At 33.5% G+C, this 16,922-nt stretch overlaps 1 protein-coding gene across 3 annotated transcripts in view; it reads right to left on the bottom strand.

Annotated features, from left to right (window-relative positions):
- Positions 1 to 16,922, bottom strand: part of LOC145725951 (TWiK family of potassium channels protein 7-like) — a 255,546-nt gene that overhangs the window by 117,661 nt on the left and 120,963 nt on the right. The gene's annotated exons all lie outside the window — the stretch shown is intronic.

Below are 16,922 nucleotides of genomic sequence, written 5' to 3'. Positions count from 1 at the left end.
ACAAAGTAAAGCCGGTCTTAATTGACGTAAACCCTCAAAGTGAAAACCGTTCGGTATGATTAAATTGGAGGAAGTTTAACCGGACGTTTGGTTTACTACTTCAAATACCTACAAAAGTATAATTAATTAACGTAGTTCTCGGTGAGTGGAATTTAATGCCCAACTAAAACATCGGAAAACAGAGTGTCCTCTGTTTTATATTGTAGAGAGTCTCAATAATTCACGAGAACAGTTTCACACGGTCTATTAAACAATTATAGGAACGTATGCTGGTCGTAAAGTCCAACAATGTGAAATTTAAAGTATTGTCTAACAAAACAGTGTGTCCTTAGGTGGTTAATTTATTACTACACCATGTAATTCAGAAAATGTCAAGAGTAATTCAGAATAGGCAACTGTAATTCAGAAATTGTTAATTGCAATTCAGAATAAGAAGAAAATATTGTTGAGGATAGTGAATCGAACCAAGTGCTCGAACACTGTGTGAGTGTTGTGTTTAGTCAAAAATTGAGGAGATTATTGAAGACTTCTTCGTCTTCTTGTGCATATTCACTAATGAATGTTTGCGACCACATGACTCATTTGTGTAGGCTTTCCACTGTTCGTAACTGTCTTATGTTACGCAGCCACGACATCTTCTTCTTTCCCATTCCCTTCCTTCCCTCTATCTTCCCCTCGATGATCAGTTGCAATATGTCCTAGGTATTGAAGACTGTAGCAATTGAAAGTGTACAAAACAAACTACCAACTGAAAGAAAATGATTTTTTTTAAGTCGGCGAGGTTTGAGTTAATATGTTCGACTTGACTAGTCAAATAAAAAAGTAGAGTTTTCCTCCTTAGAGCAGTTAAGCAAGTAAGCAGCAAAGTTTGAGAACCAATAAACCTGAAGTACTTATTGTACCTGGAGCTACGGCACTTCTAAAAGTTCTTCTTGTGGTGCCTATTCGTTCCAAATGTTGGCGATCATCATGACGATGCGTACTTTGTCGATGGCCACATTCAACCATAATATTCTTCTTCTGCAATTCCTTTTCTTTACCCATTCATTCTAGGACACTAAGATTGGTGATATGGTCCGTCTATGGGATTTACAAAAATTCGTGTGTACTACCACATTTCAAACGACTCGAGTTTTTTGTAGAGTTTCGACATTGTAAAGTAGCACTGGAAAGACTTCAATAGTCTGATCTTGGTAGGCAGGGACAAGTCATGGCACTGAAACAATTTTGACATTTTCCGAAATGCTGATCTGGCCTTCTCTATTCTGAATTTGATTTCGAGAGAATGATCCCATGTTCCCATGGTAGAAAAGTTCTTCTTTTTCTTATTCATATTTAAGATCTCGCGATCTGTTAGTTTTGCAGGTTCCTCTGGAACATTTCCTGGGAGGTGGACTGCCAGCTGTGGTTTCCCTTCAAGTGCGATGCGTGACAGTCTTCCCTCTTCCATTCTTCTCACGTGGGCGTACCAATATATTTTTCTTTGTCTCCCCCATCTTACGATGTCTTGCACCCCACATTGTTCCCTAATGTCAGTGTTCCTAATTCGCTGTATTCTAGTTTTTCCCATTATAGTCCTGAGCGTTTTCGTTTTGTTGGTTTCTTCTCTGGTTTCTATTCCGTATGTCATGATTGTCCTGATACAAGTCTTATAGATCCTGACCTTGCTGTCCTTTCGCATGTATTCGTTTGCCCATATTATCTGCCTTAAGCAGCTGGACATGGCAGTCGCTCTGTTGATTTGGCTCCTTAGGTCCTTCATTGGGTCGTGATGACAGATCAATACCCAGATATTTGAATTGTGAGACTTGCTCGATGATTTTGTCCTGAGCTACCAGCTTACATCTTACGGGATCTTTAGCAAAGGTTATGCTTTTCGTTTTTTCTATAGATATGGTCATGTTCATCGCTTGGCTGACCTGGCAGAATTTGTGTAGTTGTCTCTGTAGATCGTCCTCCGTTTCCGTGAAAATAGCTGCATCATCGGCGTAGCATACCATGCTTATTCTTTTATTCTGTCCCATTCGGTATCCCATATTATTTAGTGATGATACTTCCTCTATAATTCTTTGTCTGATGCCTCCTGGTGTCGGTATCTCTTCCGTATAAGTGTCTCCTGCCTTTACTTTAGTCATGTTGTTCTTATTGAGACTGCGGCCTGCTCTTACGATGGTGTCTGGCGTTTATTTCGCTATCAGTATATTTATGATGTAGAAGAGGCGAACCCTATCAAATGCCTTGGTCAAATCGATACGTAGAAAAGTTAATAACCTAAAACCTATATCTGAAACAATGACTATAGTGAATTGCAACCACAACTATAAAATTTCTCTCCTTCATTCTGTGGTAGATGAAGATTTAGTGGAAGTCAAACCAGATTTGATGGACACCACTAATATCCCCAATGTGGATGAAGATGTTTTGGAAAAAAAATGCTGAAGTAGAAATACAGGTAGCTATGGTTCATACAGAGGAGGTCACCGAAATTGTAAATGAAATAGTGAAGAATAGTGTAAAACAAGCTCAAAGTAAAGAGTCAAAGCAAGAAATTTAAGATGATTGCTCAACTAAAATAACCCAAAATTAAGAAACAGCTGAGAAGTGTTTAACCCTACTCCTGTTAATGAAACTTCAGTAAAAGAATAAGAAACTCAAACTGCTCAAGAAGTCGATCTTCAACTGAAAGAAACTTTCGTTAAAGAGCCGGAAATTTTGTTCGTTTCTGAAGATAGCACCGATAAAGTGGTCAAGAATGAAGATTATCATGAAGAAAGCGCTGTTAAAGTGCCTGAGCTTGAAGTCTGTCGACCTGTTGTTGATGGGTTCCAGGACGGTAATTCGGAACCTGAACCAAAGTCGTTAGTTGAAGAAGCTTCTTTAGTTGAAAACCTAACCAATTAATCAATCAACCAGTGTTGCCATATCATTGGAAAGCCTATTTCATTCATTGATGTATAAAAGTCTACACAGAGTGTACCAAATTAACGAATTATTTAAAATTAAGTGAAATACTGCATCAAAAACTGTCACTGTCAAATTTGACGCTCTTTAGTGACCAAACCGTCAAACCAATTAACTAAAGTTGTCATATTTTTAAAAAGCCCATTTTATTGGCTATCCATTGACATATTAAAGTCCTTACTATGTGGGTCAAATAAAGAAGTTATTTAGGTTCAAACAATACAGTGAATGAAAATTGAACAGAAAACGTTGGTCAACTTTGACGCCCGGTCAAGCAAAGTGGTTATATCGTTGGAAAGCCCATCATTGGCTATCCATCGACATATAAAAGGCATTATGTGTCAAATAAGATAGTTATTCACGATTGAAAGAACGTATAAAAAGTAAATTTGGCAAAACGTTTCACGTGATCTAGAAAAGACGTGGAATAAATGGTTGGGCAATGATGAAAAAAGTCACGTGATTTCTTTCATTTTAAATTAAAAATAAGTCACGTGACACTTCACCAAAATACGATCAACATGGCAGAATTGTGTTTACATGTGTAACGTCATTTCAACAAAAAGTAAAAAAAAAAATAGAAAAAGGCAAATAAAAATGACCGGAGAAGAAATTACGTTACCTTGGAAAAACTGGTTGGAATAAAACAATTAAAACATGTCAAAATGGCGGAAATGTCACGTGATTTTAAAAAAACTGGTTAAAAGTCATAACCATTGTCAGTTTTTTGTTGTAATATTTAAAGAATGTGAAAAAAAATAATGGAAAACCTTCACGTTCAGCCAAGCGTAACTTGGTTATTTGGAAAAACTTGAAAAAAGTGTAGAAGAGAAAAGTTGTAGGGAATTTCACTCTTTACCAGATTGCATTAAAACACATATGCACTAAAAGCTCTTTTCCGGGAGGTATTATCAAAAAACTGTGTTAACGCACAAAAAGTGCTTTAAAAGGCGCTAACCAAATTTAACTAGCCGTGGAACTCTTATTTAAAAAGATATCAAAAAAGTGTACGACTAAAAAGTCGTAGCAAATTTTATCCTCAATAAGATTGCATTAGGACACTTTGGCCTTAAAGGACCTCCTCAGTGAAATATCCCCTCAAAACTGTGTTAAAGCACAAAGAAAAGTGTTTTGAAGGACCCTAAACAAGTTCAACCAAACGTAACTCGGTTGTTTGGAAAAATATGAAAAAAGTGTCTCAATTTCTTTGTCGCAGAAATGTCTTCAAAAGTTCATAGTATTTTATTGACATTTTACAGACAAACTGTTGAACCAATCAACCAAAGTTGCATACCATTAGAAAGCTTATTTGATTGGCTACCCATCGACATACAAATATCCGTACATTGTCAGTAAAATATGACAGTTTCTTAGGTTCAAACGAAATAGTGTCTGAAAATGGAACACTTTAGTCAAGTTTGGAGCGCTGTAGTGGCTAAACCTCTTAAGTAACCAACCAATGTCGCATATCAGTGGAAAGTACATTTCATTGACTACCTATCGAGATATAAAACTTCATACTTTGTCAGTCAATTAAGACAATTTCTCTGTTTCAATCGAGACAGTGCATGAAAATGGCACAAGAAAGTTTTATTAATTAATGTTGCATATCAGTAGAATGTCCAGTTCATTGACTATCCATCAAAGTATAAAAGTCTATACCTTGTCAGTCAAATAAGGTAGTTTCTCATGTATAAAGAAAATCCTTTACGTTATTTGAGCCTAGTAATTTTTCTTGGCCACATATCGATCGTTTATGATATTAAGTTATACTTTCGAGCTTCGACAAAATCATGCAGAGACAAGTTGTTAATGGAATATATGAAACAATAAGAATTTTCGTGACGCGTTAAACCATCCACGTGGAAAGCTGCAGCGAAACTATTCGAACTAGACAGACAATGGAACATAATATTGTCCATAGCATATGCATGTATGATTATGAAAGGGCATTTTAAAATCATTAACGCTAATTTTACACTTGTTTGCAGGCCGGTGTAATTATGTTTCTGTCAGTTTAATTAAAACGGCATGGTAATACTACATGATGTGAATGTTTCCTGAAATTTTGTTATCCTTTCTATTACGCTCATTCTCTCCTGCTCTTTCACGCAATTGGGTGCATCAATAACCTCCACCTTAACCCAAAGAGCACTCGAGACGTGTCATATGTCAAGTTTCCACAGCCGGAGGTCATCCTCCACTAATCGGATTATGCAGATAACAAGCAATTAGCGCACGGCCCTAAAATGGATGTGCCGTAAGGTTAGTTTATGTATGCATGCATGGATGCTTGTGTTGGCCCTTTTTGCGCTCGTGATCCGTTTATTACGACAGGGGTAAGCGCAAAAACCGAGCCGGTTTACACTCTGAAGGTGCCACTAAAAAGCCTCAAACTGCAATGACTAATGTTGTTAGAGGTGGCAACGTTGTGTCGTTAATTCCAGGCTGTTTTAGGCTATTAGGGCTAAATTTTCACACCAGATTAGGTTTGCCATAAGTAATATAAATTGTCATGCCTTACATTGGTAGCTTAATGGGCCTATCCCACATATCATAAATTTTTGTTTTAATGACTGGAATCGAAAGAATAGGATCAAAAAACTAATTTTTCATATTCTTGAAGAAAAAATTATGGTCGTAAATGTTCCTACATTAGTTTGAATTTGTCCATTAAATTTAAAAGATCTGTTTTGGCGCGCATGTGACGTACGTAATTCTGGGCGATTTTATTGGCTGTTGCACGCCAACTGTTTCACTTCTTGTCGCTGATTGGTTGATAGTGTAGTACGTCACCGGCGGCGGGCGTTTTAAACATGAGATTAATGTAGTTTTTATCATCATTTTTTTTCTATTCAGACTTAATATTTTTGAAAACAAAAAAATACGGGTATAATATTTTCAATCCGTCTTTGTAGTTATGAAATAAAAAAAAATTGTGGGACAGGCCCATTGTGTGAAATGTATATTTTTCTTTCTTTTTGCAGATGCTTGATGATCTGAGAAAAACGTTATAAACCTTAAGAATTAGGATGGAATCACTTATCTCAAACTCATCTAACTTAAGAAAACCGGAGGTGGACTTAAGGAACCCTAATTTAAGTGAACTATAAGAAATACCTACTGAGTCTGAAATGAGCGTAAATTTAAGCTCATCTCTGAATTCCTCCCTTAGTCTATGTATGCAAAAAATTTTTATACTGTGTGTCCTACTAAAAAATAGGACTCTGTGTATCACATACAGGTATCAAATATTTCTAGTTACTTTCTAAGTTTTCATAGTAAAATATTAAATTTATACATGGTGAAGCCCAACAAAAAGAAATCCCAAGACAGTTTCTGGAATATTTTAGCTTCCACTTTAGTTTTCGTTTACTTCCTGCACACACTAAGCAAGATGCTAATATGATAAAATGTTGACTTTTCTTTGGTGGTGCGATATATGAATATAAGTTGTTTTTAAATTAAGTTTTTCGGAGTTACAACGTTATAAATACGAAACGCTGTTTTCATAGAAGGTAATAATATGGAAATTAGCTTTGTCATGAATAAAGATGTGCTCTGTCTTACTGCAGAACAGTATTATGTTAAAGTTATAAACAATCAATATAATTTAATATCTAGTGATGAATGAATTTTACAAGCATTAGTACATAATCTGTTAAAAATGCAGGTTTTTAAGGTTGTACTTGAAATCTAAAATTATTATATTTTTTCTACTTATAACAGACCGGATTTGGACACTCTTTGTACATTAAGTAGAATCTACAGTAACTAAAGAAAGAATTAAAACAAAGTGTGCAATTTTCACAAAAAAGCTTTTTCTAGTCTTCCTAGTACAATACAATATTAAAAAATTTACATTTTGAAACACTTTATTAGTTTGGATGCTTTTCTAGATGACTGTTCCAAGTTTCTAAGAGAAAACAGCGAATATACATATTATTCTGTATTAGTGTACAGTTTTATGGTGGCACACCAGACAGCCACCATAAAAATTAACGCTGGAGATGAAACAACAGAGGCAGTTAACATACGACAAGGGTGTATCATCTCCCCTCTGATATTCAATCTGTATTCAGAAGAGATATTTAGAGAGGCTCTGGAAAACGATGATAATGGAATTCTTGTAAACGGTGAACTGCTGAATAATATCCGATTTGCAGATGATACCGTCATATTTGCAGACAGTATAGAAGGTCTACAACAGCTAATGAAGTAAGTGAAAGATATGGGCTAAGAATTAACATCAACAAAACGAAATTCATGGTCATAAGTGAAGAAGAAGAAAATTGCCAACTATTTATTAAAAATATACCAATAGAACGGGTATCCAAACTTGTCTACCTGGGAACCTTAATAAACGAACAGTGGGGCCACTCACAAGAGATCAGATGTAGAATAGAAAAAGCAAGAGATGCCTTCATCAAAATGTCTAAGCTCTTCAAAAGCCATAACCTCAAATAAGACATCAAATTAAAACTCCTGCGCTGCTATGTGTTCTCCATATTGTACTATGGCATGGAATCCTGAATCCCTGAAGCTCGAAGCCTTCGAGATGTGGGAATTCAGAAGGATCCTTAAAATATCATGGGTAGATAGAGCGACCAACGAAACAATACTGGAAAGAATGGGGCAGGAAAAAGAGGTGATGAAAACGATTAAGAAAAGGAAACTGGAATATCTCGGACATATAATGAGAAATTACAACAAATATAAACTCTTAAAATCAAAAAAAAAATAAAAGAGAGAGCCCGGAAGAAGAAGGATACCATGGCTCAAGAACCTAAGGACATGGTATTCAAAAACAACCACAGAATTGTTTACAGCAGTAGCCAACAAGGTCATCATTGCCAGGATGGTCGCCAATATTCGAAACGAATAGGCACTAGAAGAAGAAGAAGTGCACAGTATTCTTCCTAGTGAGTTTACCTGCAATTAGGCAAAATTTAGAGAAAACAATTCTTAAAGTTGTCATGACCGGATATTTTAAGACTTGTCAGTAAAGTGTCAGGTGTCAATATTTAGTACCATACCATATAAACCATAAAATGACGATTAGGTGAGGACAGAAACCGTCTAATTTACTGATTTTAAGTGACATAAATGACAGTTTCAATGTTGCTACCAGTCTTAACGTATGTGACAGCCCTTACATGATAGTAGAAGAACATTGACAGAAAACAACATGTGGCTACAGTCAAAATTCTCTCCATGAAGCTCGAAGCCACACTTGAAGAGCAATGCAGTGTGTTTCCAATAGTTTTTAATTGGATTTAACGATAGTTTTTTGACAATACTGTCACTCAGTTAATGTTTTGTGCTGTTACAACGTGACATCTGTCAAAATGTTTGTCATAAATTTGTAAAACCACTCTGTAAAGGTAGCAAAAGCAGAAATAATTTACATTATTGATGAACAGTTGTCAAGTACCTATGACCGGATGTTCGTGGTCAGTAAAATGTCAGCTGTCAATATTCAGTACTGTAAAGCTATAAATACACACAACATAAAGCAAAATCAATGTAGTTTCATTATTGCTGATAGTCTTAACATATGGACAGTTGTCATTTGATACTGAAACATCATTGACGTGAAATACGTGGAAACAGTCAAACTACTCTTCATGAAGCTCGAAGAGAGACCTGAAATATAATTCCATGGAAGTTTTCAATTCAGAGAAAGTAATTCTGACATTTGTCACATATGACAGGAGATTTTCCTTGTCAATAACAAACTTATCATTAAAGTGTCATCATAGAATTCAGTACTATGAAGCTATAAACACACACAACTTACAGAAAGCAATGAAAGGAACATCAAAACGTCACTTTGATACCATATGAAATCAAGAACCGACTAATTTACTGCTTTTAAGAGACGCAGTTTCAGTATTACTGACAGTCTTGATGTATGTGACAGTTGTCACGTGACACTAGAAGAACATTGACTAAAACAAATACGTGGCAACAGTAAAAATATTTCCCATAAAGCTTGAAGACAGACTATGTAATTCAATGTGTTTTAAGTAGTTTCATTAGATTTTATGTAATTCCATAGATGTTTCTTGACATTCCTGCCACTCAACTAATGTCCTGTTCTGTGACAGACAAATACCTGTCAAAATGTTTAATAAATAAAAAAAATTGTCACATGACAGGATATTTCCCTTATTAACAGCAAACTTATCATTAAAGGGTCAACTGTCAAATTCAGTACAATGAAGTTCCAAATACAAGAAACAGGTAGCAAAATAAATGTAGGCAACAGAAAACGACTAATTTACTGCTTTGAAGTGACGTGCATGACAATTATGAATGTTGATGACAGTTATCGGATTTAGGTTAAGTTATGTTAGGTTGCTTACTTCCTGTATGTTACCTTGCATTACCACAAAAGAGTAGTAGGGGGTTAAGTAGGATTATTCCACTCAACCATGGTAACGTTATAGAAAAAAAATGTACCTATTAATAAACGGTAATTTGATAATTTTCAAAAAAATTACAGCCATAATTTTACGTCGTCATAGAATCATAATAATGCCAGTGTATGATTGATTTATTTAATGTGGTTAATGTCCAAATACATATACTTGAACCTAAAAAATGAGACTTTTTGGTAACATTTCGAGAAATAATCTCACTAAATACCTACTGATCGAGCTTTTCAGTTAACCAGAGAATTTTCATTAAAGACTCGTGAAATTATGGAAAACATCATGAAATGTATCGGTCATTTTATAGCTCTCGTGGTATTACCCCCGATAATAATTTGAGATGATTTAGTGATTAATAATTATCGATATTACTAATAGTTGTTATTTTCGCTAAATAATTTTAAAATAAGTAAAAAATTGAAACAAAATGGCATTTTACAACAAGTGTGTAGCTGTTGGAAACATAAAGAAATGGGACATTGTTATGTGTAATAGGATAATTCAAAAAGATTGAGAGATCATAAACAACTTTCCTTTTTGCAATACTATAAGTTACCTTCCTGATCGAATGCAGATATTACCGAAACATACTTTTGTACCTTCATAAACTTTGTGATAACAATCGCTATTATTTGCTGTAAAATATGACAAAGTTTAGTTGCTTTTGTAACAGGCAAAAGAAATTTATGAGGACAACTCACTGGAAATGAAATATTGAACAGGAAACGTTCGCCCTGCCATATTTTCATAACGCGAAAGAGCTAAGTGCCAAACAGAAAATTGGATAACTGGAAATCATTCGGCGCCCTCCACATATTTCCCGAGATCAACTTGAAATTTCAATTTTCCTGAACCGTCTGTAAAGTAAATTCCCATTAGATTTTCGCCCTTTGCACCTACGAAGATTCTGCTGGTATTAGAATAAAGATTTCACGAAAACAACAAGCGTTGACTTTATGGACTGTTATTTCCGATATTTGATTCCTACACACTTTGTATCGAGATCTGGAATTCCTTGGAGAAACCGTTAAAGTAAATTGAAATTCCGTTTACCTTTAATCCCCCAAACATTGTAAAACACGCTTCTATTCTGTTACAGCGTAGTTTCCAAACAAGAAACCGCCCTTTAAATAATACAAATCATTACGAATTGTTTTGCAATGACCGTATCAAGTGCTCGTCATGTTTTACTGTTGTATTCCTTTATGATTGAACTAATGAACTACCATTACAGTATAATAGCCCAATTAGGTTCCGGGAGATATTTACAAGGCTTGTTCAGAATAATTACCCTAATTCAAGTTGCAAGCATTATCGTTTCAATTTCGACGCTCAACAAAGTTTTATTCCTTAACGACGTTATTTATGTTGTCTTTGAGCAAGTCTATTTATAGTAAGGAGTTTTTCTTAATTAGTAATTTATTTAATTAGACTTTCAAAACTTTATTTGACCATAACGCGATGTAGTTGGAATTGAGAAGTCTTGTATTGATTTGTGCTCATTTTTTACTTGAACTTATCCGGAAATGCTCAAAGTTTAGTTTTAGTTTCAAAGAGTAATCCGGTTTCTCAGTTCCTCCATGCCGCTACAAAAATAGTTCACTTTACTTTTTGCAGGGCACCAGAGCCAGAACTTATTTTTCCTCTTTTCAGATCTTGTAGAAATGTAACAAAACAAGAAAAATAATTTTCTCTGGGATGATAAATTGTTTAAAACAAAGTAAAAGAATTAAAAAAGACAAGAAAAATTTGGCAATATAATTAAATTTGTGGGAAATCTGTTAAACAAAATTATAAAATATAAAATAACAATTTGTGAGTCAGGCAATAATTGAAGCAACACAGCTTACAATTTCTTGGTATTTATTAAAAATCTTAAGCTTCACAGCTCTAGTTTCTTAGTATCAATAAAACTTTGGAAAGACTTTTTTAAATTTAACTCCATCATTTTTATTTCCATCTGTGATTGGTGTCCTCTCCACGAGGAGGTGAGAGGGACAGTCAATTTGAAACAAACCACCAAGACAGCTCAAAAATACTATGCACAAACAGTATAACAGAAGATAAAAACAGTAATACTAATATGAAAGAGGAGCTATGAAACAATATATTTTAGAGGGTCTAAAAAAAAGTAGTAAGAAACATAGGTTTCGTACTGTGTGGAAAAAACTTCAGATCCATGTTTAAAAGTTTCATCAAAGTCTGGAAAACTAGAGCTGATTTGTCAACGCTGTAAACGGATCATTAATACATGAATAGTATTTACCAAAATTTATATTTTTTTCGGTTTTCAGTACAGCAAGACTAACAGTTTTAAGTACATTTTTGGAATCATCATTCTATTTTCTATTGGATTATTTTTCTTAATTTTCTAGCATTATATTATCAAGAACACTTCTATAAAAATCGTTTTTACTATTTGCTATAAAATATCACACAGTTGCCGCTTAGTTTTGTATCCAAAGAATTGAAATTTATGAAGACAACTTACTTTCTAGAAATGAAATATTGAGCAGAAAACGTTCGCACTTTCTTATTTTCATAACGAAAGTGTAAAGCGCCAAATAGAAAATTGGATATTAAATAGGTCTGCTACTGATATTTTCTAGCTTAAAATTAAAATTTCGCTTTGTAGGACCCTTTACTGGAAACGAAGAGCAATTAGAAAGTACCGATTAGATATGTGAAAAGAATTGACATAAAAGAGCTGATAGATTAAAGTAAATCGAAGAAACAATCAATGTTGACAGGTCTACCGTTTTTGTGGATCTTCTACCGTTTTTCTACTTTTTTTTGTGTATAATTACCGTTTCTAATAACATTGCCATTATGTCGGTTGTGAAACATTTTATATACTTTATATTGCCAAATGAGCATGTTTTAATTTGTAGCGTTTTTTAGGTTATTGGACAAGAAATTTAATAAGGATTCTAAAAATGTGTTTAAAATAGTCATTTTCTTACTCCAAGTGGGTTTTACAACTGATTTTGTCTCTGACTGTCCGTTCAAACTGTGTTTCTGGCAGTTCAAATTTTAACACTGCTTTTCTCCCTAACTGTACCAAATTTTTTAGTTTTTTTCTGGTTATTGGATAGTAAATTTAATGAGGATTCTAAAAATGTGCTTAAAACAGTCATTTTCTTACTCCAAGTGGGTTTTACAAGCGATTTTGTCTCTGACTGACCGATCAAACTGTGTTTCTGGCAATTAAAACTTTAACACTGCTTTTCCACCTAACTGAACGAATTTTTTTTTGTTTTTTTCTAGTTATTGGATAGGAAATTTAATGACGATTCTACAAATGTGCTTATAACAGTCATTTTTCTTTCTCCAAGTAGGCTTTACAAGCGATTTTGTCTCTGACGGTCCGTTCAAACTGTGTTTCTGGCAGTTCAAATTTTAACACTGCTTTTCTCCCTAACTGTACCAAATTTTTTAGTTTTCTTCTGGTTGTTGGATAGTAAATTTAATGAGGATTCTAAAAATGTGCTTAAAACAGTCATTTTCTTACTCCAAGTGGGTTTTACAAGCGATTTTGTCTCTGACTGTCCGATCAAACTGTGTTTCTGGCAATTAAAACTTTAACACTGGTTTTCCACCTAACTGAACGAATTTTTTTTGTTTTTTTCTAGTTATTGGATAGGAAATTTAATGACGATTCTACAAATGTGCTCATAACAGTCATTTTTCTTTCTCCAAGTGGGCTTTACAAGCGATTTTGTCTCTGACGGTCCGTTCAAACTGTGTTTCTGGCAGTTCAAATTTTAACACTGCTTTTCTCCCTAACTGTACCAAATTTTTTAGTTTTCTTCTGGTTGTTGGATAGTAAATTTAATGAGGATTCTAAAAATGTGCTTAAAACAGTCATTTTCTTACTCCAAGTGGAATTTACCAGCGATTTTATTTCTGACAATCCGTTCAAACTGTGTTTCTGGCAATTCAAACTTTAACACTGCTTTTCTCCCTAACTGTATCAATTTTTTTAGTTTTTTTCTGGTTATTGGATAGGAAATTTAATGAGGATTCTAAAAATGTGCTTAAAACAGTCGTTTTCTTACTCCCAATGGGATTTACTAGCGATTTTATCCTTGACTGTCCTTTTAAACTGTGTTTCTAACAGTTCAAAATGTAACGTCGCTTTTCTCCCTGACTGTACCAAATTTTGTGGTGTTATTTTAAAGTTATTGGATTGGAAACTTGCCTTAAATAGTAATTTTCTTATTTTAAGTGAGTTTTAAGAAAGATTTTCTTCCTGAGTGTCCTTTTAAACTGTGTTTCTAGAAGTTCAAATTTGGACACCTCTGTTCTTTCTTACTTATTAAATTTTGTAGTATTTTTTCAGATTATTGAATAGGAAATTTAATGACGAATCCAAAAATGTACTTTCAGTCATTTTCTTACTTCAAGTGAGTCACGTGACTGCTTAGCTAAATTATCCTCTAAAAACACATGATAAATATCTAGATACATAGAATCCTACATAAAATCTGCAAGAATTAATGTTTAACATAGTTTTTGAAACAAAACGTGTTTCTGAAGTTTTTAACAGTTATTTTGACAATTGTCACATGATCGGCTAGCTAAATAGTGTTCTAAAACGTTTTTCTGAAATATATTACTGTTATTTTGACAGTAGTCACGTGAATATCTAGCTAAATTTATCTAAAACCATGTGGTACCTGTCACTAATGTCAAAACTTAGAAAACAATACATACAAAATATTATCATATTTTTGGGTTAGGATATAGGGATATAACAAACTGGCATTACTTTTCGATGTAGAATTAATTATTAAATGTTTTTAATTTATTAAAAAAAATTCTGTATAATAATGTAAAATTGGTTTTTGCTTATATAAGTTGTCCATTTTCATTTAATATTTTGACTTGGCAACACTGAAAACAATGCTACACACAAATAAACCATTTTTTTGTTCACTTTAAATTAAATGAAAAAATAACTTATTATTTGCAGATTAATTCTTATTTCCTACTACAAAACATCTTCAGCAAACATAACTATTCTATGCTTAGTAATAAACTGAACGATAAAATAAAAACTCTTTTGGAGTGACCATCATCAGAACAACTTTAGTGATCTTATAAACTGTTAAGCTAATAATTTAAGGTCCATTTACCACGATTTTAATCAGAATTAAGTACCCTACTTTTAGAGCTGAAACAAATCAAAGAGAAAGAATAATAGAGTACGTGAGCCACTAGAAAACTTTCCTACCACATTCACTTATTTGACTTAATAACTAGAAAGATTAATGCCCCGAAGGGTAGTAAAGTTTTTACCCATTTTTCTCGGTTGTTGGCCTGATAGTGATTTACAATAGGTCTGCATTGAATTCGTTATTTTCTAGTTTGCCTTTTGCTGAATATTCTACAAATAAATTTCACTGTAATTGTCAACTATGGTTTTCATTGTGACTGTTATTGGTTTAGGGTTAATTATTCAACCAGCAGAAAGAAGCACAATTTCGATCGATTCAAAGTGTCAACCAAAGGGCGTATTCTTGGAGTTATCAAGAGGAATGTTTACAGAAATCTTACATTATTAATTGTACTGCCATTATTCCCTCCGAGAATTGAGGCCTTGGACTCTTAAGATAACTCCAACATTAATGTTCAGTCATACAATTCAATTACAATACGTAATCTTGCGATTAGTTGCGCTCAATACTCCCGTTTCGCTTTATACGAGCAATAAATATTTGATCAATGTTCGACGAAGAGAATTATTCGGCTCAGACTTCGGTTAACCATTGTTTTCGACTTGCCGATGCAGTGGGATCAAATATTGAGCATCTCCTTATGTATAGAGTCACGTTTGCTTTCTATGGCGCTTTTGATCCGATTTATATTAAAACATACGTACGAATTGCAATCCTGAGCATGATAATCATTAGTGAGCCTCATTAATTATTGCACTAGTAGAATCCAACTATCATGACACATATAGGGATGATAAATTAACGCGATCTTTTCATTGCATTAATGTAAATTGAATAGGGTAAAATTTACTATCGGGATTATTGTGCAATGCAGGATATCATGAAACATACGGTTGTTAATTTAGCTGCCTTTTAATGGCCGGTTTAATGTTTGAGTGTCCTGTAATATCACTTCGGGATTTTCCGCATTAACAAATAGCCTGCGTGTATTTCCTAATTGGAGATCAGCACGATACTATCTTTTAAAGTACTACTGATATTTGCTTTATAATATATTATTGTTTCTTGAGAAATTTATTTTGTTCAGATATACGTTTGTGCTCTAAAATGGACTTATCAATATCATAGAATTTGATTTTTAGACTAGAGAAACACTCTTGAAAGAACCCAGAATCCAGAAAGTATGCATTACCTGGTTCTGTAAGTTCCTTCCTTGATTTTTAATATCTAGATCAAGTTTAAATTTCACGAACATGATGTTTTGATTGAAAATTCATTTTCAGTTCACTCAATCACTTTTTTAAATTCGTACTAAATTTTTTTCATTAAAGTTTGTGTTAACAATTATTGATTTCCACAAGTAATTTTTTCGATTAGAGTGCTTGCTACGATAATGACATTATTATTTCTGATCTTGGTTATATCCAAGTCTGTAATCAACTAAGAAAGTTGCCATTCAAACTTAAATAACTAGAAGAAGTTTGGCAACGCTGTAAAAAAGATATTGAAAGGCTCCAAAAAGAGCAGTTTACTCGTTATTTAGACTTATTTCTTGTTTTGTTTTCATAGTAACAATTGCGTTAAGTGTAGTGAATGACAGCACTGGGGACTGACCAACCCCCCATTTGGACATCCCTGTATTTAAAAAAACTGAAAAAACCATTTAATGCAGTTTAAAAAGTTGAGCCCAAAAATTACTAACAAAATATTAATAACACATTTTTATTATACAATATTTACAAAGTTTGTCAAAAATCATTAAAAAAAATATTAATTATACATTTTTTTTTGTTAAATTATTTGCAGAATTTTGAGCACATTTTAAAAATATTTAATCCATTATAAAAACATCATTAAGGATTGTAGCCCTTTTATTTTAAGGTTAGGAATATTTTGGTAATCATTTTTGGATTAACTATAACAACTTTTAAACCTACATCAAATGGCTATTTTAGTTTTTTTAAGTACTTGTAGTGGTTGGTGTCTTCTCATTAAATTTTCAATTGGGTAACCTAAAAAACCAATAAAAAAGATACAATCATAAAGAAGAACGGTCAGAAAAACAGTCTTAAGAAGAGTCGATAACAAAATCGGCTGCAAAACACACTTGGAGTGAGTCAATGACAGTTCTAAGCACTTTTTTTGAATACTCATTAAATTTCCTATTGGATAACTTAAAAAACCACTTAAAAACTTGGTATAGTCAGGAAGAAAAGCGTTGTAAATATTTGAACTAACAGGAAAGCCAAAAAAAGGGGTTGTGCAAATTTGTCAATTTTGTCAGTATTTGGTAATTTATTTTCATATTTTCCTAATGACGTTTTCCATCTAACTGCTCTAATCG

The sequence above is a fragment of the Ips typographus genome, linkage group LG3 (assembly GCF_016097725.1).
Source record: "Ips typographus isolate SLU linkage group LG3, UJ_Ityp_2.0, whole genome shotgun sequence".
In the NCBI taxonomy this organism is placed as follows: domain Eukaryota; kingdom Metazoa; phylum Arthropoda; class Insecta; order Coleoptera; family Curculionidae; genus Ips; species Ips typographus.
The sequence above is the reverse complement of the archived record's forward strand: the minus strand, read 5'-3'. Positions and strand labels throughout refer to the sequence as shown.